This window comes from Ambystoma mexicanum, chromosome 3p, assembly GCF_040938575.1.
Source record: "Ambystoma mexicanum isolate Mex_15411 chromosome 3p, UKY_AmexF1_1, whole genome shotgun sequence".
NCBI classification, from domain to species: Eukaryota; Metazoa; Chordata; class Amphibia; order Caudata; family Ambystomatidae; genus Ambystoma; species Ambystoma mexicanum.
In genome coordinates this window covers 354709708-354736811 of record NC_090925.1, presented here as the reverse complement: position 1 = coordinate 354736811, position 27104 = coordinate 354709708, and the positions used below count along the sequence as shown (strand labels likewise).

General features: G+C 44.3%; 1 protein-coding gene across 2 annotated transcripts in view; it reads left to right on the top strand.

Annotated features, from left to right (window-relative positions):
- The window catches only part of LOC138580445 (interferon regulatory factor 4-like), a 134013-nt gene that overhangs the window by 39244 nt on the left and 67665 nt on the right, over nucleotides 1-27104 (top strand). The window lies entirely within an intron of this gene.

The window sequence follows — 27104 nt, the reverse complement described above, 5'->3', positions numbered from 1 at the left end:
GAAGTGCGGGTACTCGGGACCGGCCAGTACATGCCCCTTTAAAGCACTGCAGTAGGGGATATTATATTCCGTATAATGCATGGCCATATACTGTCATCCTCTCTAATACTAGTTATGGAAATGTAAGTGATCTTCCATTTGCTGATGCATATATTCAATGTACTATCTGTTCGGTTTAAAACACAAATAATATGCGCACCACACACCGAGGCTAAGCAGCGCTCAGATGCCTGATGGTTCATAGCACTATATAAATGCAATTTGTTATTATTATAATTATGCAGCTTCTAATATGTACCAGAAAAATACTTTAATCAGTTTAATGAAATGCCTCTAACTAACCTTTTTTTCTTTGTACTTTAAAATAAGCCAAAACATGCAGATCCCTGCACTCATGTGTTAAACCTCAGCAGTGCACATAATAAACATACTACAATTAACAGTTCCTTATCAGGTCATGGCTGTAAAGTGTCCTAGAAAGCGATTTTACAAGGAAGTATTTTGTAAAGCTTGTCACGGCTTCAATTAAGTGCTGCAGCGCCACTGTTATTCTTCTGTGTGCTGGCTCAAGCAGCAGGTGTTGGGGAGTCACAACTGAAGCTTAATAACTGATTACAAATGTCATTTTCTTATTACATGTCAGTAGTGATGTCACAACTAGCCTATAATAAGAGTTTTTACATGCTTTAATACTGGTATTTCAGTTGCCTTGCATAATAGACAAGCGCAGATCTTAACAAGGCCGGAATGTCTGTGCTGAGTTCATCAGCTTGAAAAACGGGTTTAGCTTTTATCTTGGCACAGGTAAAGGGGGTTTCAGGTAGCTTTTCTCTCTTTTTCTTGTATGTGCAAGGTTTAAGAGGGAGGAAGGGGTAAGGACTCGGAGCCAGGCATTCCTCTTGGGTAGTGGTATGTGATATACATGCCATGTCAGCTAACAAGTCACATGCCACAGCGCCAGCCATAGCCATCCCTGAAAGTTTACCTTCTCTTCGAGTTACTGAGCAATGCATTGTGGCTACTGCTCAGAGACTCTGATCTGGAGTAAAATTGGCAGGGACAGCTACTGGGCAGCGCTGTGGCATTTTTGTCTGATCAACTGAAATGGCCTATTCTACTCTCACATGAGGAAGTGTTTTTTCATGCGTTTTTGAAACACACCAAACATGATGGTAGATTGCATAAATAATCCAGGTTGTAGACTTGTAACGATTACATTGTTTTGAATTCTTATTGCAGTTTCTCTGGGTTCCAATTCAGAAGTGTCACATTCGCACTTAGGGATGGGCGCCATCTTGATTGTGGGGAGGCAACAGGGAGCCTCTCCTTGTTGCTGCCCAACGTCTCCACCCTCCCCTAACCCCCAAAAACAAACCATACCCTTTCCTCACCCTCTCTCCCAACTTGCCTGCTGGACCAGACCTTTGTGCTCCGGTCCAGGCGCTCCTACCGACAGCGGCTGCTGCCATATAAATAGCGGTGGCCGTCTTGTTTTTTATTTATTTTTACAGAAGATTGGCCTTGCACAATATGCGTGTAGTCCATATCCTGTATAAAAAAAAAGAATGAAACCATTTGCACCGCAGATGAACCATGGGTGCGAATAGCTATCACCCCCTTGTCAGGGGCAGACATGGCCGGTAACAGCCCTCGCTGATGCTGGTGGGCCGTTACCGGCCATGTTTGCCCCCTGACGTGGGGATGATTGTCATACTCTTGTCCTTATTGTGAAGTACTGGCCAGTAAAATGTTCCATAACAGGGATGTCGTTAATGTTGTGGCTAATGCAGTTGCAAAGCATGTTCTTTCTTTGGGTGTCTTCCCCATTTCACCAACATAGAAAATGCTTTTTCAGAATTTACTCTCATGTAATCGGATACACAGCATTGATTAACAAACAGTGACAGGGCTCTGGCTTCCCACTTCACCACTAAAACTTTAGACATCCTGTCCTCGATCTCCTCTACCTCTACCTCTCTCGGCCCCCCTCTGGCCGCCTCTCCCTTTCCTCCTCCTTTCTCCTCCTTCTCTCTGACAACACCTGAAGAGGTTTCTAGACATGTCTGATCTATGAAATTGTCGTCCAAACAGGTGCTCCTTCAGAACCATCAAAGACCACATTGACACCAGCCTTGGCCGATGTCTGCAGCCTTGGCCGATGTCTGCAATCACTCTGTTTATTATTTTATTTATTTATTAGCATTTTTAAAGCATGCAGCAGCCCTTAGGCATCGTGGCGCTGTTACAGAGAGTCTTGCTGGTTACAGAGGATAAAGAAAGATTGGTGGTTACATAGCAATCAGAGGTTACATTACATGGTTCCATATGATGGTGGTTACATAGCAATCCAAGGTTAGATTACATCTTTGAGGTTCCATAGGATGCATTTAACTTAGTTACCAGATATGCCCTGCGGGGGAGCAGAGGACCTAGTTGAACAGAGTGGTTTTGACGGATTTGCGAAAGGTGGATAAGGAGGGTTCAGCTCTGAGTGCGTTGGGTAGGGCATTCCAGAGTTTGGGTGCTATGTGAGGAAAGCCAATGCCTCTGGCGTTTGCTCTTTTGATAGATGGAACACGGAGTTGGTTGGCGTGGTGACTTCTTTTTGGGCACGTCGAGGTGTCTCTGAATATTGTTTCTGATAGGTAGGATGGGGCAGTGAAATTGATGCATTTGTGCATTAGGGTGAGGATCTTAAAGTTGACCCTTTCCTTTACTGGGAGCCAGTGGGCGGCTCGTCTGGCCTTGGAAATGTGGTCTCTTTTGGGGATGCAGAGGGCTGCACAGAGGGTTGCGCAGAGCGCGTTGTTTTGTACTTTTTGGAGCCTATTGAAGTTTTTTGCTGAGGTGCCTGCAAGGAGAGCATTACAGTAATTGCTCCTATTGTGGCACGGGCGATAGGGAGGCGGTTTTGGGTGGTAAGAAAGGGTTTCATGGCATTTATCAGTTTGGTAGTGTGGGCAGAGGTAGAGGCAATGGCGCTAACCTGTCGTGACATTGAGAGGGTCGAGTCAATGTAGACTCCAAGGGTCTTTACTGAGGTGGAGACAGGTATGTTAGTGTTGTCGATGGTAATGTAGTTCTATTTCTGGTTGCGTTTGGGCAGTATTTCCTTGTGACCTAAGAGGATGATCTTGGTTTTGTCCCCATTTAAGCAGAGACCGTTGGCTGCCATCTAAGTTTGGATGGTAGTGTAGATTTGAAGAGTGCTGCTGCGTCTTAGTCGTATGAGCTAGTGAGAGGGAGGAGGACTTGGGTATCGTCACCATAGTTTGTGTAGGCTATGCCGAGCGAATCCAGCATGTCAAAAAAGTGGCTTCGTAAATAAGTTGTAAAGGGTAGGCGCAGTACATGATCCCTGGGGCCCTCCACAGTGGATGGTGGTGGCAGCTGCATTGGCCTGATCGGAGTAGACCTTCATGGCCCTTCATTCTAGGAAAGAGGTTATCCATGAAGTGGCTTTATTTGAGTAGTGGGCTGCGTTGGAGAGATGGGAGGTCGGATGTTGTGATCAACAAGATGAAACACAGCGGAGAGATCTAGGAGAAGCAGGCGGGCAGGTTTGCCCTTATCCATTATTTTGGTGATTTTGGTTTTTTAAATCTAAGAGGGCAGTTTCTGTGCCGTGGCCTTTGCAGAAGCCTTATTGTCTCTAGCCTAGGATGGCGTTTGATTCAAGGTAGTGTTGGATTTGGTTGTAGGCAGCTTTGTCTAAGATTTTGAGGAGGAAGGCGACGGTGTTGATGGGTCGGTAGTTGGTAGGGCACATGGGATCTAGGGAGGGTTTCTTTATGAGTGGGCAGACCCATGCTTCTTTTAGGCTTTGTGGTACTATTCCTGAGGAGAATGAAGCATTGATGAATGAATACAGTGATAATAGGTTCAATGCGTCAGAGCACTCTTTGATGATGGCCGGTGGCCAGATGTCCCCTTTACATGTGGAGGGTTTGATGTGTTGGAGGAGATCTGCAACTTCCGTTTCTGTGATGTCTCTGAAGGAGAAGAGAGGGGTTTTAGGAAGAGGAGTAGGTGTGATTGGTGGAGGCGAACTGTCCTGTTTGGGAAGTGCTTTGCGCTGTGATTGGATTTTTTCTTGGAGAAGGTTGACTTTGTTAATGAGGGCTGCTCATGCTGGAGCTGGAGCAGCAGGCTTCGTCTTTGGTGATTTCGTCTGGACTGGTGGAGGGGGAGATGAGATCTTTAAAGATCGAGAATATTTCCCTTGATATAGAATTGGCTGTGGAAATTCTGCGGTTGAATGATTCCAATTTAGCTATAAATATAGCTTTTTTTGTACGTTGATGAGATATCTTTGAATTCTGTCAGAGTGGATTGGTTAGGCATGGATTGCCATTTGGCTAGGGCCTGGCGTTTGTTGGTGCATAATGCTGATAGCACTTCTGTGAACCAGGAGTTGGTGTGCATAGATTTCTTTTTCCTTTGTTTCCTCCAATGGAGCTATTGACTCAATGGCTTGGGTGATGGTGTGGGTATAGGTGTTGGCAAGAGAAGTGGGGTTGTTGTCAAAGGGTGGTTTAAGATCTGTCGCCACTGGATCTTTCCCCTCTCCTTAAAAAGCCTTCTGTCGATCCTACCTGTCCGGCAAACTATCACCTGATCCATATAACTCCTTTCTTGGCCCAACTCCTGGATAAGCTAGCCATCTCCCAGCTTACACGCCACACTGTATCTTTTGGTTGTCTCCTGACCATCGGTCTGGCTTCAGAGCAGCCAGAGGCACAGAAACTGTTCTCCTCAACTAGCGTGAAGATCTGCTCTCTAATCTTGACTCCATCCTTCCTTCTGTCCTCCTTGACCTTTCCTCTAATTTTGACATGGTCAATAATGCCATCCTGATCAATTGACTCCATGAGAACCTGGGCATCATGGATCTGTCGTTTGATTGGTTGACCTCCTTCCTCGTGGACCGACTCTCCCAGGTTCAACTTGGGTCCTTTCTCTCCACCACCTCTCTCTTCACATGTGGTGTACCTAGGGCTCTATGCTCTCACCCTGGCTCATCAATGTCCACTTGGCCCCTTTGGCCCACCTGATATCTACCTTCTCCTCTAACTTTCAGTGTTATGCAGATGACACTCGGCTCTCTTTCATGCTCTCCTCAACCTTCTCTCGCTCATTCCTGACTGCCTATCTGTCAATTCAGGATTTGTGCGCCTCCAAAGATCTCTGCCTTAATGCCAGTAAGACCGAGATCCTGCTCATTGGGACCCCTGCTCCTGCTTTCCCTCTCTCACTCTAGCCGCCCACCTTGGACCCTCTTCCTTTGCCTTCATGTGGGGCAAACAACATTGGTGTCATCTTCTACTTCACTCTTTCCTTCTTTCCTCACATCACTGACCTTGCCAAGAAGGCCCACTACTAGCTGCACCTCCTGAGAGGTATTCTTTCTTTTCTCATTTTCCCCAGAAGCTCTGTCTCCAGACCCTGGTTCTCTTTAGGATGGACTACTGCAACAGCCTCTTTCTCAATCTGCCTTCCACGACCCTCTGCCCTCTGCAACCAACCCAGAACAGCACTGCATGACTTATCCTTGGCCTCAAGCCCAGGGACCATATCTCTTCAGCCCTGAAATCTGTCCACTGGCTCCCGGTGTTTGCACGGATCAAGTGCACGACCCTCTGCATCGTCCACTAGGCTTTCTGGGGCCGGAGCCCACACTACATCCAACTCTCTCTTCCAAAATACCTTCCTTCTCGAGCCCTTCGCTCAACTACCTCCAACTCTCTAAGGGTCAGACGCATCTCCAGGCAGAGAGTGGGGGTAGATCTCTCTCCTCTGCAGGTGCCTCCCTCTGGAATGGTCTCCCTGCCACTCTTAAACTTGAGCCAGACCACCTGAAGTTCCAGAAGCAGCTGAAGATCTTCCTTTTCTCCTCTGCTGTCTCTCGCGCCCTCCCCTGCTGACCTACCTGTCTGCTGTACTGACTGGTTGCTTGGCTACCCTCAGAGCTCACTGGGTACCAGACTCCTCCATGATCAGTCTCCCTTGCACTGCCTCCGAGCCTGCCGCGCACTTAGGGGCTGTAGCTGACCCCTCCACAGTCCCTGCCTACTTACGCTTACGCAGAGCCGCACCATCCTTGCTGCACTTCCCCCTTCTCTCTCCCTGACACTGCCCATCTCCCTTCCCCCTGCACTTTGCGTTGTCACACTTGCACGATCTGAATGACACAAGGGCTAGTAAGATTGTTTGTTTTGTCCTCCCTCTGTCTTCCCTCCCTTATCTTGTCACACCTAGAAACACTATGTTATAAATGACATATATCATATCCCAATCAGCCTTGTGACAGCTGGTGTCAGAAATGAGATCAACCGGCCTAGACCCTTTAGGCGACACAGCGCTCCATGGAATCCAGATGTGTTTGGGAGCTTTGGCCCTAGGGTTTAGGTTGGGGAAAGGAGAACAGGCCCCCCCTATGAAGTGCTTCTATAAATGGTTCCACTTTTAGAACTAAAGGTCACTCTGTCGAGGGGCCATTCTGTGCCAACCACCTACCCCAAGATGACACAACTCCAGATGCACACCCAGGACATCATTTTACCTGTCTCATTTGCCTGGAGAGTCCAACCTATGATTTTTCTCCATACACAACTATTGTGTTCTCAGCAAAGAAAGAGCGTTGATTGAAACCAATGTATATGTGGAACATTCCATCAGGTTGCTATGGGAACTTGTCGCTATCACCTGCATCCATGTTTGGACTTTGAATTAAGGTTACTGCTGCCGTGGTCCCTACTGCACATTCAGGCAATCTGGTGGCCCTGATATTGAATAACGCGAAAGACACCGCCCTGCACCAAATGCACAAAGGGGGATGTCATTGCCCATGTCGCTTGCGAGAGCCAGTGGTTCTTAAAAAATCTCATCGAACCCAGCAACACACAGAGCAGGAGCCTCCATTAAGCGTAGAGGTGCAGTTCAGACAGGATCAGCTGAAGACCTGCACAGTCCCAACAGGCAGAGTTACCACCATCAGACCTGGAAGTCATTCCAGTGCTGAATTCTGCAGAATTCCAGTTTTTCCGAGACCATGGGGTGATCGACCAAAACACCTGCCGATGGCAACAGAGGAAACAATGGAACAGCCGAGGGATAACATTTTAGACGCGCCTGGCCATTTTAGAGAACCAAATAGGCCTGGGAATCCCGCAGAGCCAGCCACACTTGAATGCTTGGTGCCCCTTGCATTAAGCATCTGGTATAGATCCAAACCCGGGCCTAATTAGAACTGAAGAACTTTGATTTTGAACTTTGGTTCTTGCTCGATTGGCACTGATATTTTATTATTATTCTTAGGGTATTTATTGAGCACGGATCTAGCTTCGGGAAGCAACGGAGCGCTTTACAAATCATAGGGGGAAGGAGACTGTGAGGGAAGAAGAGACAAAAGGAGCAAGGAGCTGGCAACGAGGACGGGCAATTTGACAGCAAGGGATCTACAAGCAACAAGGGGAGGATACAGGCGCGGCAGATCACTGAGTTTCGTGTTATGTGGGGAGTAGACATTTGAATTGACCCTGACAACTGATCCCATTCTGCTAAATGGCCCCCCTACCTGTGATTATTAAACTTGTATGCACATTCTTATTCCTAAGGGAATTGATTTGGGTTTCCCCACTCTGCTTCATGGCATCTCCCACCTCATTTGGTATAAAAGCATCATCACAAGTTGTTTTTTAAAGAGCCATCTATACTGTGCATTTTAAAAGGTACCAAAACTACCTGCGACAACAAATCAAAATGAAGCAGTACTCAGGGGTGAACTTCGTCGTGCAATAGGTGAGTTGGAAACCTTACTGAAACCTTCCTACCCATTTCTAGTCAAGCAGGAGTCGTTTTGGGGTGAACTATATACATCTTTTTTCATGGGAGTAGTGCGAGTACATTAATCACTCTCATTGTATGCACTATCCCCCGCAAGGGCCCAAGAGCATGCCCTACTGTAGCGATTTCCCGTTTCTGTCTGTTATGCTTACAGGGTCAGACTATTCAACAGGCGCCAAACTTAGGGAGGTCCTGGATCTTCCAGCTTCTTTGACTGTATTATCGTCAGCCTGCCCTAGCTCTTCTTTATTATGAGAACCTAGGCACACGTCAATGGTACTTCATCAATGTAAAGCAATGACCCATGTTTACAATTCCTTTAGAGAATATTTGACCATGTTAGCAGCTAAGACGTTTTAAATAAAATATGAGACGGTTTCCTTTGACTTTTAGAATACACACATGGGAAAGTAGATACTGTTGTTCACAGCCCACTGAGTAGCCAACCACCATATCTATTGCCACTTCTGGCAAAGTTACTATGTTCCCTGAGTGCAGCTCACATCATTGCTAGATGTGTGTGCTCACTGAATGCGCCTTCCACTGCAAAATGTCCACCTATTTGTGGAGAGTGACATATCATTCCAGTTTCACCTATTGTCCAGCTACTTCCTACGTGGCAACCAAAAACGGGTAGTATAGCTCAGTGGCAACGCGCTCGTCCCGGAAGCAAGACGAAGCAGAGCAACACAGGTTTGAATCTCAGGTCTGCGCTTAGAAACCGCTTCGGTATTAAGCACATTATAAATAACCAATTATAATTAGACCTGTTCCCAAAGCACAATAGCCTTTGTGACATATCCATTTCACTGTTATATGACGGGGTTTCCATTCATGTCGAATACACCAGATCTCTAACACAGTCTTTCGCAATGGCATGCTTATTTGTACCCAAAACCTGTTTCCTGGGGGTGACTTATGTCATGCCATATATACCTGTCCCCTGAGGGTGACTTATGACATTCTATGGCTACCTGTTCTCTGAGATTGACATATGTGATACCATAGCCAACTGTTCTCTGGGGGTGACTTATGTCATGCCATGTGTACCTGACCCCTGAAGGTGATGTGACGAATCTGAGGATGTTGTCCCTTCTTCCCTCGCAGGAGACCTTTTCCATGGGACTAGGGCTGTGTGTCAACAGTACAATAGTCCCTTTGGGGGCGGTGCACTGAGGGAGGATTACATAGGGAGGGAAGCCCCCTACGGGATTGCGGACATACCTCAAACCCCCTCTGACTTTCTAAATCATCTCCCCCCTATGGGTAGAGCCAATACACTCTGTTGCAAGATCAATAATCTTAATACACATAACAAAGTTACAACTCATGCGAATATTACGTATTTTACATCTGAGTTGAACATGAGGACTGGGAAGAAGAAGATTACAAAGAGTGCAATCATTACTCAACAGAAGCAAAGTTTGTGGTCTATCTTTTCTGAAGATGTCATTCGCTCAAACGAATGCAGCTGACTGGCGCAGGAGTTCAAAAGAAACTCAGCTGTGCTGCGACATGGGAACGATCCTCAGAGGAGGAACTGTGGCACTCCTGCACTGGGCAGACAGAGAGAAGCCAAAGCGGAAGAAGCCGCGAAGTGAGGAGAAGGAGAGCCCGAATGCGGTCCAAGTTGGAAGCACTGTTCGAGTTGCTACTAATACGTACCTCAGGGCACTAGGCCTCTGGTGTGCCGCTTGCAAGGCAGGACGTGCAGCCAGCTGGAGAGAGACGCCCGAGGAATCGCTGCAGATCCCGCTGTTCATCAGGGTGCTGCCGGAGCCTCAAAGAGCAACGCGGAGACTGGGGAAATGCTGGTGCCTGTAAAGAGAAGGAAAACTAATGCGCGGGTTTGCCAGAAATCGTTGGACATCTGTTGTATGCTAGAGAGTAGTGATACCCATTGGAGAAAGAGGGTCTGGGACCTTGAAGGGACATTGTGTGTCTGAGACCCGCACCCACAAGAATCATACATTATGAGGGGTTTGGGGGCCCTGGGAAACACCAAGAGCGAGGAATCATATGTCCGGCAGAAAAGTGAACCAAATGCATATGTTGACCAATTGCGAGTCCACACATCTGCCACAGCACAAGAATAAGTAAAGCAGAGAATCATGTTTTACCAGAAAAGTGAACCGAACAGACATGATGAAAAGTTGCGAATCTTGGACCCGCACCCATGTAACAAATCCAAAGCAACCCACGTAGGTGTTTGGCAGGAGAGTGAACCAAACACCTATAATCACCCACAAATTAATGAAATAAAGGAATCCTATGTTTGGGAGGAAAAGTGAACCAAACATATATTATAATGAACTACAAGCCCACCCATTTGAAAGGCAAGAAGGGTCAAAGATCACAGAGTTGGGAAACTGGAATCCTATATCCTAAGAAGGCTCAATAGCCTAAAAGGAGGGAAACAACACTCTAGGAGAAAGGAGCAAAACCCTACCCTTGGAATTTTATACTTTTTGAACATTATTTATTTCATCACTTTTTGGTCCCAGAAAGACTGGGAAATGTTCTGTTGATTGAAATGACAAAGAACACTTATTACGTTAAGAAGAAACTTTCCTTGCACAGTTATTGTAGACTATTAATGTTAGGGTCAGAAGAAGGTTTTAGAACATGACAGTGACAAACCCCTTATTTTTGGACTTCCTGACAATTTCACTAGTTTCCTTGGAGGTAGGGAACCCCTCTTAGCTTTAGGGATTGAGAGGCATTTTTCTACCCCTTTATTATTTAATAAAGGTTTATATCCAGAAACATGCCACCCTTGTGTCCAAGCCTTACCTCTGTCCTCTTACAGTGAATTGCGTCATTCTATGGTTTCCAGTACTCCGATGGTGACTCATGTCATGCCATGCGTACCTGTCCCCTGAGGGTGACTTACATCATTCTATGCCTACCTGTTCCCTGATGCTGACTCATGCCATGTGTGCCTGTTTCTTGAGGGTAACTTGAGGGTAACTTATGTCATGCCATGTCTTCCCCATTCCCGGTGTATGGTATCTTTATTGACATATATATCCACAACCCCCTTCTATCCACATATGGCATATGCACTACCATGTCCACCTCTGCCCTGTGTGTGAATTCCTTCTTGCCATGTCACCCTATGACCAGAAGGTGTCTTGAGTCATGGCACAAACACCTAATTTCCAGCGTATCGGTCACAATAAACCCACCTATTCCTTGATGATGGCTTCTGTGATGACATATCCAGTCATGATATGCTCACAGGTCCTCTGATCGTGACTTTGATCACTCCATATGATATTGTTCTCTGAGGCTGGTTTTCATCATGAGGGACCCCTGAGCGGTACTTGCCACCCAAGCCCTACCTGATCTCTGAAGGTCAAATTGTCAATGAAAGAGCCACTTGTCCTTGAGTATGACTTTTAACATGGTGTGCCTACCTTAAACTGCTACATCATGTCATAATAGTCATCATGCCCCACTTGCCACAGCCTGCCTTCTGCCCTACTGGGGCTGTGGCAGGTTTTGTGGCTGGGAATAGCGCTATACCTGATGCAAGGCTCCAGAGAGGGTTTGGTCTCAGCACTACACGGCAAGAGAAACCTCTACCTTGAGCACCAGGCAGGTTTACTATTGGACAGTATAGTTGCAGTATGTTTACCTCCCAGAACATCTAGGACCCACATTTATTATCCTCGTTTAGATGATTACCACTAGATGTCATCAAACCCTCCCCACGCAGTATCACTTAAAGAACACGCACTTAGACTTGCAATATAGTGCCTCTTAACACTCGTAAATAGGAACACATAATAGAAACACTCACATTTCTATTTAGCATTTATGTATATTTATTCTCATAGATAATATATTCGCATTATAAATAGTGAAGTCAAACGATATAGAATCCCTAATATGAAAGGGGACATATCGTTTTTCAAACATAAAAAATGTTGTCCTAAATATTAATGTTTTATCCTGTGCATTTTTCCAGTGGGAAAAAAAGTTACCATCTACCTTACCTTCAACTCTTCTGTGAGCATTTATTCTTGCTTATGCTGTCCTTCATTCTGTGAGCACCTTTGAACTTACTACTACTACCACCAGTAGCATCACTATTGACAGTATTAGTACTGCTAATAGTAGCACGTCAACAAGTAGTAACAGCACTACTGCCAGTGGCCGAAATGGTACTTCTACTAGTACTACCATCACTACTACTGGTAGTACTACCAAAACTGCCTGTATCATTTATAGTACTACTATTACTGGTAGTAATAGTACTTCTGAGTTGGGTAATAGTAGTAATACTGATCCTACTACTACCATCATTAGAAGCACTTATACTGTTAATAACCCCCCTACAGGTATTACTACTAGTAGTACTGGTGTTACTACCACTATAATGGCAATAGTACTGTTGATAGTAAGTATTCTCTTTGTAGTAGTTATATATAAGCTATTACTACAATCAGTACAATTACCACAACTGGTGGTATTAGTAGGAGTACTAATAGTACTAATAGTGTCAGAAGTAACACTGCTACTGATGGCACAACTGTCATTAGTAGTAGTACTACTACTGATAGTAGCACTGCCAGTAGTACTATTTGTAATACTTGTTTTATTAAAATACTACAACTAGCAGTAGCAGTAATATTATTGCAGATAGTAAGATCTTTGCAGCTATTGTTCTCGAAAAACTGGAGGTCTGGGTGAAAGAGCGTGAGATTTTAAATTAATTCCAAACTGGTTTTAGAAGGAACATGGGGGTAGATGGAATGGGATTTCAATGTACTGTATTCAGAAATTCGCTTGGGGTAAAGCTGTGATGCCAACATATGCTTTCTCCCCAGATATTACTACAACCTTTGACCTAGTAGATCGAAACAGGTTCTGGTTTAAATTAGATAAATGGGGATTGCCTCATGGGTCCCTGAGCATTCTGGTTTATTTGTATAAAGGGACTTCGGTACAGGTCAGACTGAATAATGATGGCTCAATGTGTAGGAAAATGGAGACTAGCTCGGGTCTACGGTAGGGGTGTGTTTTGGCACCCTGCCCTTTTAATTTATATGTGGCCGATATTGCTGAGACTTTGGAAAGTGTAGCCTTTGGGCCTCATTACAAGTTTGCCGGTCCGGTAACAACGGTGCAGGTAAGCTACCAGCACCGTTTTTACCTGACCGGCAAACTACGAGGTATGCGAGCGGGTGCCTTTTCACCCGCCAGGTCTGACCTGGCGGGTGGAACGACACCCGCTCGCAGACCATGTTGGATGCATCCAACCCCCCATTCCCATTGAGTCCAATAGGACTCAAATGGGAATGGGGAGTCATATTTTCCGGCGCCTGGAAATGGGCAATTCCGGGTCCACCGGGGCTGTAATGCCCCAATAATTGCCCATTCCCGGGCGCCGGAAAAAAAAGACTCTGCCGGCAACTGTGCTGATTTTACCGGCACGGCTACTGCCATACTCATAAAGAGCCCCTTTGCCTCCCTCTGTGTGGGGGTATTAAAGGTGTTGTGGCTCGCCTGTGCTGATGATTTTGTTCTTTTTGACAAAACTCCAATTGGTTTGCAGCGCCTGATAAGGGCCTTTGAACAGTATATGAGTACTAACAAGTTGAAAGTTATCCCCTAAAGACCAAAGTTCTTACATTCTATCGGCAAAAATAAGAACTGCAACTTTGCCTGGAGTATCCATGGAGTAAGTTTAAAAATTGCTGAAAATCTTGTTTATCAGGGTCTTCCGATTTTGGGATATCCTTGTAAAGCATTTTATCGGGATCTTTTAAAAAGGAAAGCAATACCTTTAGCATCACAGATGAAAAGTATTTATAGGGGATATGGGAAATTTTCCCTTGAACCTATGATAACATGTTATAAAGGGGAAGTAGTCCCCAAGCTGCTTTACGTCTGGAAGTCCTTCCCATATGGCTGATGAATGATTTAAAGCAGTGTGAGGCCATTATATGGAGGAGGGTTTTATTTTTGCTTCAGAATTGTGTTAGAATTCGCAGAGAACTAGGACTTCAATCACTCCCTACTAGGGTGTTGTGGAGACAGCGGTCTCTTTTCCGCAAATTGTTATGTTCTCCATTAAATGCATTATATGCAAGTATTGGTAAAGAAGCCAGGTCATTTAGTCTTTCTCCAGCCAGGAATTAGTTGAGTCTGTGTGCAATAGCTATCTATTTTGGATACAACCCAATATGTCTTGGTTGCAAATCCCGATAGAGTGAAAATGGCAGTACGATTGAGGGACTGGGTAGACACATGGATGATTTGGAAAGTTTTACCTGGTATAATCATCTGTGTATACATCAGAAGAGAGCTGGGACCCTGACCCCTACGTAATAAGATTTCCGCTTAGGGCACAGCCTAATGATTTTACGCAATTCTGCCTTAATGTTTTGCAAACTAAGGAAATTATTTGTTTACACAGTGGTTTACCTGTCGTGTTAGCCTTTTGTAGGCATTGTATAAATCTGGGAGCAATTGAAAATCTGACACACTTATTATATTGTTCAGTTTTACAGTCACAATGCATAGAATAATTTGGGAAATGTGTCCATAATCTGGCATGGATTAATGGGCAGTCCCTTTGACTAAATATGTTGGGGGTCGGGGGGGGGGTCTGTTGCCCTAAAACTTGCAGTAATTAGATGTTTTTAAATTGTTTGTTATGTTGGGGGACTGGCCTCAATTTTAACCCTTTCATTATATTTTAGATGTGTGTTGTATTTTAAGGACTATCCCTTTCTTGGTATTGTTTTTTATTGCAATTCTTCTCTTCTTTTCTTTTGAGGTAATTGAGTGTTAAACCATATGCAATAAAGATGCAGATATTAGTGCTAATGATTGATTTACTGCTGCTACTTGTGGTACTCCAGTTAGTAGTAGTATTATAATTGCTAATAATAGCACTTCTACATCTGGTACTACTACTTTTGGTAGGGCATGATAAGTACGTAGGTATCCTTCTTGTGTATTGAAATGAAATACAACATGTTGCATTGTCCCTTTGCTGCTATTATGGATCTACAGACTAGTTCCCCCTCCCCACCCACTATGTCACTTCCTCAATAAGCGCTTGGGAGCAGCTCATAACACAGAGACAAACCATAGCGAGACAAATGCTTACAGAAATGTTGAAAATAAGATAGATGGAAGTTAGTTTTCACTAGATAAAATTCATAAGACAAACTTGCTCAGTGAGGAAAAACATATTTTATTTTCGTAAAACCTGTATGTCCCCATTAACAATGCTGCCCATGAATATACTCCTGGCACCCTACTCTTCTCCTATTCACTTCCAGGAATCTAGCCTACAATAATCCACAATGTGCATAGCCATCTAAATGCGGTACAGTAAAACTAAGGATTTACTCACAGTAGCGGTGGAAAGGGAAGCCATTTGTGATGTAATATGTCCTAAAAGCTGCCTGAAGCGGTGGATACAAATATAGGGAAACTGTAGCACTCCACCTGTTGGGTTTCCCTCTTCCATTCACCAATACATGTATGGGCCCATTTATCCCATCCAGAAGAGGTGGAGGGAGGAACAAAGGTTTAGTGCTTTCCCAAACATCGTTGAGAAGTTAAGAGTGAGACCTGGCACATATACAGCATGATCACTCTTTATTTCAAAACCATGTCAAATAAAGGAAGGGTTAAAAGTGTGTATAAAATGGCATTATGGCACATTTCACACCCCAAAATAAAGTAATATAAAATTAGACTTTTGAAAAATGTGTAAAATGCCAATAACTTAGAACCAGTGTTTGGATTCCCTTTACTCAGGAAAATGTATCTGGAAAGCTGCTGCCCAATCTATTTTCATCTGAGCTTCTTCCAGCTCTGCCCCGCATGAACATAGGTCTTACTCCACCAGATCCAAAGGAACGTCTGTGTAAACACTCCCCTTTTGGAGAGCTTTATAAGGAATTTAGTCAGACTATCTGTTAATCATATGATAGCTAACAACCAATGTTTACTTCCCTTTTCCGCAACGTCATAGTGCATAGTACAGTTCTGTGTCTATAGTATTACAGCATCCTGGGTTAAGATTCAGAGTGTCTTTTGGCATGGTGCATAGGTTCAGAATTTCTTGTGTCACAGTTCACAGTTTAGACTGCCATCCAACCTTATGCACTATAATACTGTATACATCACTTTTGCCGAATGACAACTTTGCCAAATATGTTTTTTACGCATTCTTTATGATGTTTCTTTTTACCACAAACTGGTAGATGCTAAATTGAGGTAAGGTATATATTGGGGTGGGATGGGGGAATCAAACAGGGCAGTACCGGGTGTTACGCCACGCTGTTTCCGGTAAAGAAAACAGCAAATTCAGTGACTACAAATTTGTCGAAGTTGCCAATCGGCAAACAAAATGAGGCAAAGCTTCATAGAACCCTATAAACCTTGAGCAGGTTGAAACAGATAATCTTCTGTACTTTACAGTGAACAATCATTCCCTGTGATTGGGTTATGCCATCCTGTTAATTCAGCCAAAGTTTACATTAGTTTAAGAATGCTATTCTGTTGACTACAAGAAGGGGTATGTAGTGGTTTCATCACCCAAAGTTTGAGTGGACATTTAGTTCGACCTGCTTGGGTAGTTTGACCCCAACATATATGTGTATACATGTAGGGGGGTATAGGAGGAGGGCAGGGTGTAAACATGAAAAAACCAAAAGCAAGATATCACTCAACCGTCTATACAATGTTAAAATATGGTCTGTTCGTTCAGAAATATAAGCATGATTTTCTTTACTTTATTGTGACTTTGCTCTATTGCAAAATATTTAGCTGTGAACAATCAATTGCAATTTCATGGAATGATCACTTTAAAATGAGGCCCATGAATGATCTGTCTGTTCAATGATAAAATGGCAGTTTAGCACAAACCATTGAATGCAGCTGGTACAGATAGCGCCTGCTTTCTGTGCTAGGCCTCTGAGTGATTCAAATGATGTTATGAAAACGTGACACTGCTGTCAGAGCAAGCCATAGGCTTCATGTGTGGGTGTACGGCGGGCTTCAATATACTACACTGGCCACAGGAGACCATAGAACAGGCATGTCTAAGTGCTTTCCACAAAAAAGCGTTTAGTGTGTCTGTGCCAGAGGGTCTGGGACTGTCTCGTCCCAATCCACACGCTCTGGTGACTGAAAGTCTGTTACTGGGCAGATGTGGTGACCTGTTGTTGTCCATGATTAGACAACCCCTGGCTGTTTGGTGCAAATCCTTACTATTGGTGGGCCTGGAAGAAAGGAGGACTCCTGTGACTGTTCGAGAGATTATCGTTGGAACCAAGACTTCTACGAAAACAAGCATCCTGCTATTGACCCGAAGACGAACCCTGTAGCTGACAAGCATTTACTCCAGTGTTGTGCCAGTGAAGCCCTGCTCATCTGTCCTGATCTTCAGAAGGCCTTTGTTGGTGCTTTGACCCCTGGACTGGTTGGAACAAACATTCTCGACCATTGCTTGAGGATCCGTGTCATCTGAGCCTTTGGAAGTGTCCATGGACAAACCAGTGGATTGACCAGCTCTCTCCGGAGCTACCTCGCTGCAGCCGTCAGCATTTCTAGCAGAGTCTTAGAACTTTGAAGATATTCAACCTATACCACATATCTCCAGCTCCTGTATTTTCAGCTATCTCACTCAGAGGGACGCTGTGCTGGGGCTACTCCTGTGTTCACTGCTGTACGACTGCCTCTTGCACTTGACCATGGTGACTCTCGTTGCAACACCCCTTCTTCAATCCTATGATGTGTCTTGGGGTGGTCTGCCCCAAGTCTTCATCTTGTTTCATTTGGGTCGCCTTCTGGAAGCTATCTGGAACCGAATGCTGTGCCTCATAACAGACTTCATTTGCTGAGGGTGGCCTCTGGACCCACGGCCCCTGGGCCTTCCTCATCTGGACCAAGTGCAGAAGATTGTGTCCCCAATGAATTCTAGAAACATCTGCAGTGTCTGGAAGAATCAGAGTCAGGGGGCTTAGTTAACATACCTGTTTCTGCCCCTCAAACTCCGTCCTCCATAGGGTAACATTGGACATAACGTCCTGACCCTAACTCACTCTGCCCTGACCCTTTGGTGATGGGACCTGGGTTGAGGATCCTTCCTCCTCCCCTAGGCCTAGCTTGGTTGTTGGATTGTGTTGATGACTTACCTGAACTTTACTGGACTCTTATCTAACTTGGGAACTTTCTATAATCACCAGCACAATCCACCACATTCTTTCTATTTAAACTTACCTGAAGAAGTTATACTTTCAAAACTGAGGACCTTTTGGCACAAGACCCCAAATCATTTTAGGGTTGGACTTCATAAGACTGAGGGAAACTGTTCCTGTGTTGATTTCCCTTCCATCGGACTACTCATCTGTATTGCACTGGTAATTGATTAATATGCAATTCTCCTAATGGCGGATTGGTATATATGTTTTGTAAGGTTTTGTGTGACAATGCATACCTGTGATTTTTATATGCATAGTGTGTAAGTAAGGGCCTAAAAAAGAATGGTATCTTTATACTTACTGTCTCCATGGAATTACCAGTGTTGCTCTGTGTGAGCTCATTGTAGACCCAGACCACTCTCACACCCTTCCTGAGATTAAGCCTTGATTTCCCAGCTACCGTACCGTGACTGGGTTTTTGGGGAACCTCTCGGTGTCTTCCCTGTTCGCCATAAATAGGTGACCTCCCAAAATCCTCCCACCATGGCTGATTTTGTAAATATATATCCAGCTAAAGAATCAGTTTTGTCTCCACCTACCCACTTTTTCCCTCTGAGTAGAATCCATTACAACTTAAAAACCCTTTGTCTGAACAGTTTTGTATCCATACTTATGTGCCAAAGTCAGTATATGTTGAGAGCATATTTTTGGCACTCCTGAGGAACAGGTTTAAAATAAATAGTCCTTGGCCTGGCTCACTTTCTTACTTTGTTGCTATTCTGTTATCTTTTTTCATTCTTTCATATCTTTTATTTCTTTATACTTTTTTTGTCTATTATTTATCGTTTTGTTAATGCTTATTTATTTGTAAAGGACATAATGCAAAAGTAATTGCTTATAGACAGTGGCATACCGAACAGGGTGTTGGGAGGGGGCAGCATGCCCCCCCCATGGCTCTTTCAAGAATCGGCCCACGACATTTGCAGAGGGACACCTCTCCCGTTTGGCACCCTCATTGAAATGACAAAGAGGGTGCCGAAAGAAAAAGGTGTTCCGCTGTCAGGACAATGAGGGTGCCAAATTGGAGAGGTGTCCCTCTGCCAGAACAATGAAGGAGCCCGAGCAGGAGCACACAGAAAAAAGGTGTCTGTGTCCCACCCTGCTCTGGGCCACTGCAGCAGCTGCAGAATGGAGCGTGCGGGACACAGACACTAGACAGTGCTGTGTGCTCCAGTGGTGCAACACCATTGAGCAGATCTTGCTCTAGACGCCCTGCCCCAACCCCCTGAAATGTTGCGCTATGTTGTCTCGAACTGGCTGACCTACAGAGCCGTAGCCAGACAGAACAGGTAACGGCACCCGTACTTGCCTATTAACAAAGGACCTGCAATTACTAGCATAAAGAATTACACTTTTAGAACCTGCATTGATATGCATACATTTTTAGGCAATTGAAATTGTGATGGGGGGATTAGTACTTGCATGCCAGGGCAGCGATTGGAAGGGTTGGAGGGGTGGTGACAGGAGACAGCTCATTCTGACCGCAATCTTTAAGTGTGTGGTTTCAGACGTGACGGAAAGAGTTAACTGCTTGTAACATTGAATCAATCACCAGAATAGTCTCATCAGAATGTGTAAAGAAGTTGTTAGATTCCTCCACACAAGTAAGTTTGCCCCTCCCCCACAGTCTCAGAAGTTGATGCCTCTCCCAACATTTGAAGGACTCGCCCCTCCCCCACCGCACCAAAATGTTAGCCTAGGTGCACCCCTGGGGTGCTCTGCCTTAAGTTCCAGTCCAGGGTATTTCTTTCTGGAGTTGGAGTGCATCTGACTCCAGGAAGAAATTAACTGACTTCTTTCTGAAGTCAGACTAGGGAATGCGCCCAGGGATTTAAGAAAGTGACGTTCTATTTGCAGCGCATGCGACGCCCTGTAATTAGAACTTTACTTTTCTGTCTGTCTCCGGCCCCACTACGCATTACAGGAAACCAGAAAGCTCTCCTGCTTCCCTGTCTGCACCTTTGAGGCGGTAGTAGGCTGGCAGGCTGCTTTGTGGAGGCCAGGGCATCTTTCTGGTGAAGACGGAGCAGCACTGGAACAGGTAAGAAAACATTTGTTCATGTGCTTGTTTATGTATTCCTGGTGCTGTGCTGTGTGTTTATGATGTATGTGTAGTTGGTGACTATTGTGTGTCTGGGTGGGTGTGGGAGTGTGTTTGTGCTGGCAGTGGAGGAGAAGGAGTGGATTTTGGCAGGTGGGGGTGCAGGACTGTGTGACATAATGACACTGCCACTTTTGTAATGGGTATCCATGATAAACCAAGCATTGTATGTGTATTTCGTAGCTAAACTGGCATTTGGCGGCAGCCAGTCTAGCCCTTTCCTATTGTGGCATGATGACATCTTTTTATTTTTTAAATTTTTATTAGTATTTGGCTTCAAAATAAGCTTTTTACCAGTTACAATATAAAATTCAAAAGAAATTCCATCACAGTAGAGACATATGATACAGCCATTTTGACCACTTATTACAGAAAGAGAAGGAAGATAAAAAAAAGAACAAGAGAAGAAGAAGAAAACTATAACCAAACAGAATTATCGACTCCTACTGTCCAATTGCACAACAGTAAACTTCTTTATCACTTCTCTCCTTCAAGCTTTTTGAAAATGATGATACCATCTCTAACGAGGCAAGGGTTGCAGATAGCCTTGAACCCTGTAGCAGTTGTAGCCAAACATATTTCTTTGTTAGAGTTTGATTATTTACATATAATCTGCCTAATAGGTTACATTGAATGTCCTTAATGCCCTGACGGCTCATGATGAGGTGGCGAAGTGTTTCCATTGGGTGACCACAGAGCCGGCATTTATAGTCTCTCGTGCTTTTCAGTTTCCAGGCTTCAAGAATTCCTTTAGTCGGGAGGATGTTAAAGCAAAGACTTAGAAATTGCTGTCACAACACAGCCGACGGAAACTTGGTCAAATACAACAGAGTTAGACTACGCTTGTTTAGAGCTACACACTATTTTCTGTAAAGTTTGGATGACTGCGCCAACTCGGAGGACTCAATCCAGTCGTTCTCATACAACCGTTTTTTCACGAAATCTGGATTTTCAATGAGTAGGTTCTCTGTGGTGTCGATTGAATTCAGAAATCCCAAGCATTTGATGCTCCATTCAACGAGTAAAGGCTGTTTTTTCTGTTTTAAGTGCCTGACCCAACAACCAAAATCCGCTGTCAGTTGGAGGCAGTAAACATTTGCGATAAAAAAATAGAGTTTTCCAGTTGACATAAGTAATGAGAGAAGTCAGTCCAAACTCTTTTCTTATCACCGCCATGGACATACATTTTGGGAGATCAAGTACAGCTCTCCAGAATAGACCCTCTAGGGTTTGCCATATCTTCCAACTCAACTGGAGAGAGCATTCGGCCCCATAGGCCACAATAGGAACTACCTTCATGGTGTAGAAACGGAGCAAGGGTGCCAGTGTAAATTTGCAGTATCTGTGTTTGATCAGTCTTGCCTGGGCTGTTAGCATCTTCAGTTTATGCCTCAACACAACTTCTCTTGGGGCTTCACTATAGCTTGTGTTTATTGGTATACTCAAGTGGAGCAATTCTCTTGTCTCTCGTCCCTCGAATCGGCTCACCGTTTATATACCAACCCTTGAACTTCATAGATTTGCACCTTGACTTCCCCAGAATGAGCACTGCTGATTTTGTAGCATTAACTCTAATTAGATCATTGGCAAACAGAAAAAGTGCAAAGGCATCCAATTGGCGCTGAAGCTCAATAGGAGTTTCATCCAAAAGAATGATGTCATCCGCATACAACAATCTATGCATTGGAGAGCCCGCGATACAGGGAGGAAAACACCTAATATCTGTAAAGGCGTCACCCATGTCAGAGATGTACAGTTTAAAGATGGCTGGGGCTAATCAACTCTCTTGCTTGAGTCCCACTCCTGTTTTAATGGAGTTTGACATGTCGCCCTTTTGATTTAGTTTGATCTGTATGCTAGTATTGGTGTGAAGTGCCTCCACGGCCTCCCGTAAATCAGCAGGACAACCCCAGTCCTTTTATTTCTGCCAAAGCTTCTCTCTATTGACTGAGACAAAAGCTTGGGGCAAATCCACTGATGCAAGGTACACATTTTTACTGTTCTTTTTTACAGTTCTCAATTTCACGTAGTTAATTAGAAAAAGGTTTAGCAATGTTCTGATTCCTTTTTCAAACCCAGCTTGCTAGCCATCCCGGTGTTTGTAATCCCAACTACAGGTCGTGAGATGATTCAAAATTAAGGCCGCAAAAAGCTTCCTAATAACATCCAAGAGGGCGACAGGTCTGTAATTTGTTGCCACAGACCTAGCACCCTTCTTGAAGATCGGTACAATGATAGATTTCGTCCAGGTGTCCGGTATGCTATGTTTCTATTTTCACCAATAGAAATAGGCAATGTAAAAAAGTTACCCATTCCTCAGGTCGCTGTTTTAGTATCAAGTTCATGAAGCCATCAAGACCTGCGGCTGTGGAATTGCTGTACGATTGAATTAGGGAAAGGATGTCCTCCCATTCAGTTTCAGACTCCCAGTTTAAGCATGAATTTTCTTCAGCCTTCATAGCTTGAGAGTTAGGCTTTGAAAAAAGCTTGTATACGTGGTCCATCCAGTCCTCTGCTGGGATAGGGTTGGTGATGAGACTCTGGTGGGGGCCGTCCAATATGTTTAAGATTTGCCACATTTCCCTCGATTTATTTGGATGCAACCAATTCTAACATATGTTCCGCATTTGATTGCATTAGGGATTGTGTGTACTGCTTCAACCAGTTAGTGTACGCTGTCCTAGTTTTCATGACAGCTGCATATGATGTCTGGGAAAGGTTTTTCTTATGCACTATGTGTCTTTTTTAGTTCCCTTTTTCTTGTCTCAACTTCATGGTCGAAGTTATATTTGTGGCAAAATCCCTTAGATTTTCCTCGGCCCGGTTTTTCACTATAAATGGCCAGAGGCTGCGTATAATCTATGTCTTCCGACCTGCCATTGTAGATCTCTTGATAGTCTTATTACATGATTACTCCGCATCTGAGTCGGTTCCTTCCTGGCTGTACTTCCAGGATATCTCCGTCTGGATTAGCTTTTGTATTCATGCCCAATTTGAGGCTTAATTTCAGCATGTTGTGATCGCTCTGTGGGGTTTCCATGACCGTCAAAGCCACTACTTTAGAGTGAGTCATTGGAAGCAAGGGAATAATCTAGAATATTGGATTCAGACCCTCTCTTCCAAGTGGGGTTTGGCGGAATGTCCCCGGTGTTATTCCGTTTAATAATGAGATATTCCTCAACTGGAATTCCTTCCTAAATGACAATCCTCGCTTTTCAATTTCTTGTAGATTACTCGCATAATGATTTATGAGAGCACCACAATTATTGAAACAGTGAATGTTTAAATCTCCACATATGATCACATTCAAGTTGGAGTTATCAATCATAGCAGCATCGACCTCCTCCAACAACTGGTCCATGAAGTTCTTGGCTGCTGGGTCGTTATAGTTCCAGTACAGATTACACAAAAGGATCTGCCTCATGGCATCCTCTTTGCCTGCTTGGTATGCCAGCAGGTTGACCGGATAAATGATGAAATGTTCTTCGTCCAGACTACTCTTAGACCGCAACTTTCCTTAATTGCAGTCAGTAGACCCGTCATTGGTCTACCCTTTGGTCCTTTTAATGCTGGGTTGAGGGTCAACAAAACCCTCGATGGTCGGTTGGACCCGCAGTCACGTCTCCTGGAGACAAAGGACATTAAAGTCTCCAAATCGAATGCTGCTTTCTCCCAGCAGATGTTTAAAGCCTTGCGTGTTCCAACAGCCCAAATGTACATAGGGCGGGGGATAGATATTTCCTGGGGTCTGGCATTATGACCTTCGAGCCAAAGAACTGGCATTTTACGGTAAGAAAGGGCTAGACTGGCTGCTTCAAAGGCCAGTCTAGCCAAGTAATAATGCGTACCATAGTGTATTTCTTACTGTGGCCTGACTTTTTTTATGGGCATCCTGTCCAGGAAAGCAGTGTAGCCATGTGCCCCTGCTTAGCCTGGCTGCCTGTAGAACAGCGGTCTGGAGCAGGACACAGACAGCAGTGTGACGAATGCTCCTGCTCTGCACCCTCTATGCACAATGCGGGGCATAGTAGGATCATCCTCTGTGTCCCATTCCCAGCTGTTGACTGCACTGCAGGCCCAATAAGGGGCATAGCCAGACGCAGAGCAGGCGCACACAGCTCCATGTCCCACATTTGTCCGAATATTGCAGGAAGAGGGTACGGTGTCAAGTCATTATATGGGGGCAGGAACGATTGCATGTCAGTTTATCATTCATTTTCCAAGGTGTATTCGTGGGGAAAAGTAGCAGGACTTTTTTCGTAGCTCACACCCCACCATCACTATTGCAATGTTGGATATTCCCCTGCGTCTAGATGTTACAATCGCAGGATAAAGAGGAGTTGCAATGGCATGATGATAAAAAGAGCTGGATGGAGGGATGAATAGGCAAGGGAATGAATACGTAGAAAAAAGAATAGTGAAAGAGGAAGGGAAGAGAAGTAAGTATACAAGATGACAAAGCAGAGAAAATGATAGTTCATAGAGCAGGTGAGTTGTTAGGGGAGATCTGAAGAGAAGGGTAGATGGGAAGATCCTTGTTTCCGTCAGCATCTATCACTCTGGTTTTGCAGTTTGACATTGTAGCTTTCTGTCACTAATTCTGAAAAATCATGCTGAGGCAAGTAAAGTGTTGAGATGGAGATTTACTGAGGCTTTGCCAGAATAAATGTAATGTATCAAACATAATGAGTGAGGGGAAGATGAGAGGATGTGAAAGCAGGAATGAGATGGTACAGATGAAGGGCGGGAGCAGGGGCGGGGGGAGATATTTTTGTGATAGTATGATGCATGTCACTCCTGCTGGGTGGATGATAGTTTTGCAAAGGGAGGTGGCAAATATGTCCTCAAAGTATTGTAGTAATTGGGTTGTATTTCCATAACAGATTTGGAGAATTGTAAGTTAGTATGCAATGTAATGTTAAAAGCATGAGGTGTTCTAGTGTAAGCAGTATGGGTGTACTGAATAGTAGATTTAGTATTCAGCCGAATACCAAATAGTTGGCCAACGTTTTCGGCCGAATACAGAGCAGAATAGTTTCTTCCTGCCTATGGTATGACGCATAAGTTGTCATTGCTGAAACATATGTAGCATCCTCCAATTACTATCACTGGGGTGGGGGGCATCACTGTTAAAAGCAACCTTTCTACATGGTAGCCACATTATTGCCGCTTTCTGGCTGTATTTCTTTTAATTATTGCCCTGCCTTGTTTCATGTCAGGGGCCTCTTCGGCTCATCTGTCATGAAACCAATTTCATTTTATTTACAGAAATTTGCTGGTTAAATACTGTACTGATGAATAGCTTGAAGGAATTAAGTTGCGAGTCTTTGCCACTGTGGACACCCATTTTACAAGATAACAGAAGGGTTTTCAGGAACGCCCCAGTAGTGGGGACATTTTGTTCTTATTAAATCATCTCTCCTGCCCGCACTTCTTTTGGTGTTGTGCTGCAACCGCCGAGGGGAAGGGGCTATTTAGAAGACGCCGTAGGGAGACCATCATAGGCTCATGGCTTTTTTTCAGAGTTCAGGGGATTATCTTTCGGGGAATGGCAGTGGAAGGAGAGAGTTGGCTGCCCTGTGCCCTCTAAAGACAAGAACATTTTGATAAATCTGACCAGAGGTGGGATGGGGCAGCAGGAGCCTCCCTCTCCAAAGGAAGACAATTCCTGACCATCACTTTCAGAAAACCAAAACGGACAGTTTGCCATTCTTGTTTTTGTAAATAAAATTCCTCTCACCCGAAATAAAGACTGTATTTAAGTGTGCCTAGATACCTTTTGGTTATGCGCGCTTTATAAATGCATGAATAAATAAAAGTGTGGGCCGCCCTTCACCCAAAGAAAACCCACATTCTTTTCTTTTCAGTACGAAGCTGGCAATGCCATACAAATATTTAGGCTTTTTATTTTGTGTGCTAAAACATAATATATATTTTTCAAGTAGTGTTTAATGACGGGAAATAAGAGGCAGAAGGCATGCTGTGTTTGTGTTTTCAGAGCACCACTGTGAAGCAAATGCACCAGAAGAAGAAATGTTTGTGCCTTTCCTAGAGGGAATGCACCCGGCCTGAATGCAGACGGTGTGCCACACATACACACTTTATGCCAGCAGAGGTCTGACAGGGATGGTGACACTGCTTCAGACCCACTTTATCTACAGAGGGGACCCATGTCTTATTGTGTGCCCCTGGGAGGCTGTCAGACAGTGTAGCCTACCTTATGGGGCAAAGACACAACTTTCTTGACAACGCACACAAACCCTGCAGCACCCATTGCTCCTAGGGGTTGGCTCCTTCATCCTCAGTTAAAAACTCTGGCAGCTGCATTTTGTGACATGTGCAAACTGTGTACTGTTCATATGTGATTCTTTGTTAATCATCATGTGCATTGGTGCAAACATATTTGCATTCAAGAGTAAAATACAGTAGCTCACTCGACAGAAACTTTGTGAATCGGGAGCAGCCACTTAAAAGCAATCATCACTTCCTACTTTCATCCTTATCTTCAAAGCAATGAACATTGTCACCTGCCTTATGTGTCAGAGACCACTTAGCGCACACAGGGCTGCCTTTGAAGCTTCTTAAAGCACATTGTGCCAGTAACATTGGGTAAAAGTATCAGCTGCAGAGTGCGTTGGTGATAGCTTTGCATACTTCAGCAGGCTTTACAATGCAGCATTTCCCACTCATTTTCCAATATATACACTTCCAAGTATTACTGAACAGTCTATCATGAAAAGTCAGAAATTGAAGTTTGTAAATATGGGCCACTCAAACACAAAGATGATGACATGCCTGAATGATTCCAGGCATGCAGTCGAAGAGGAAACTATTTGGCTTCGAGTGATAATTAAGTATTTGGCCGAATGCCGAATAGCTAATTTTCAGCCGAAATTCGGCCGAATACTTACTCAAAGCCGAAT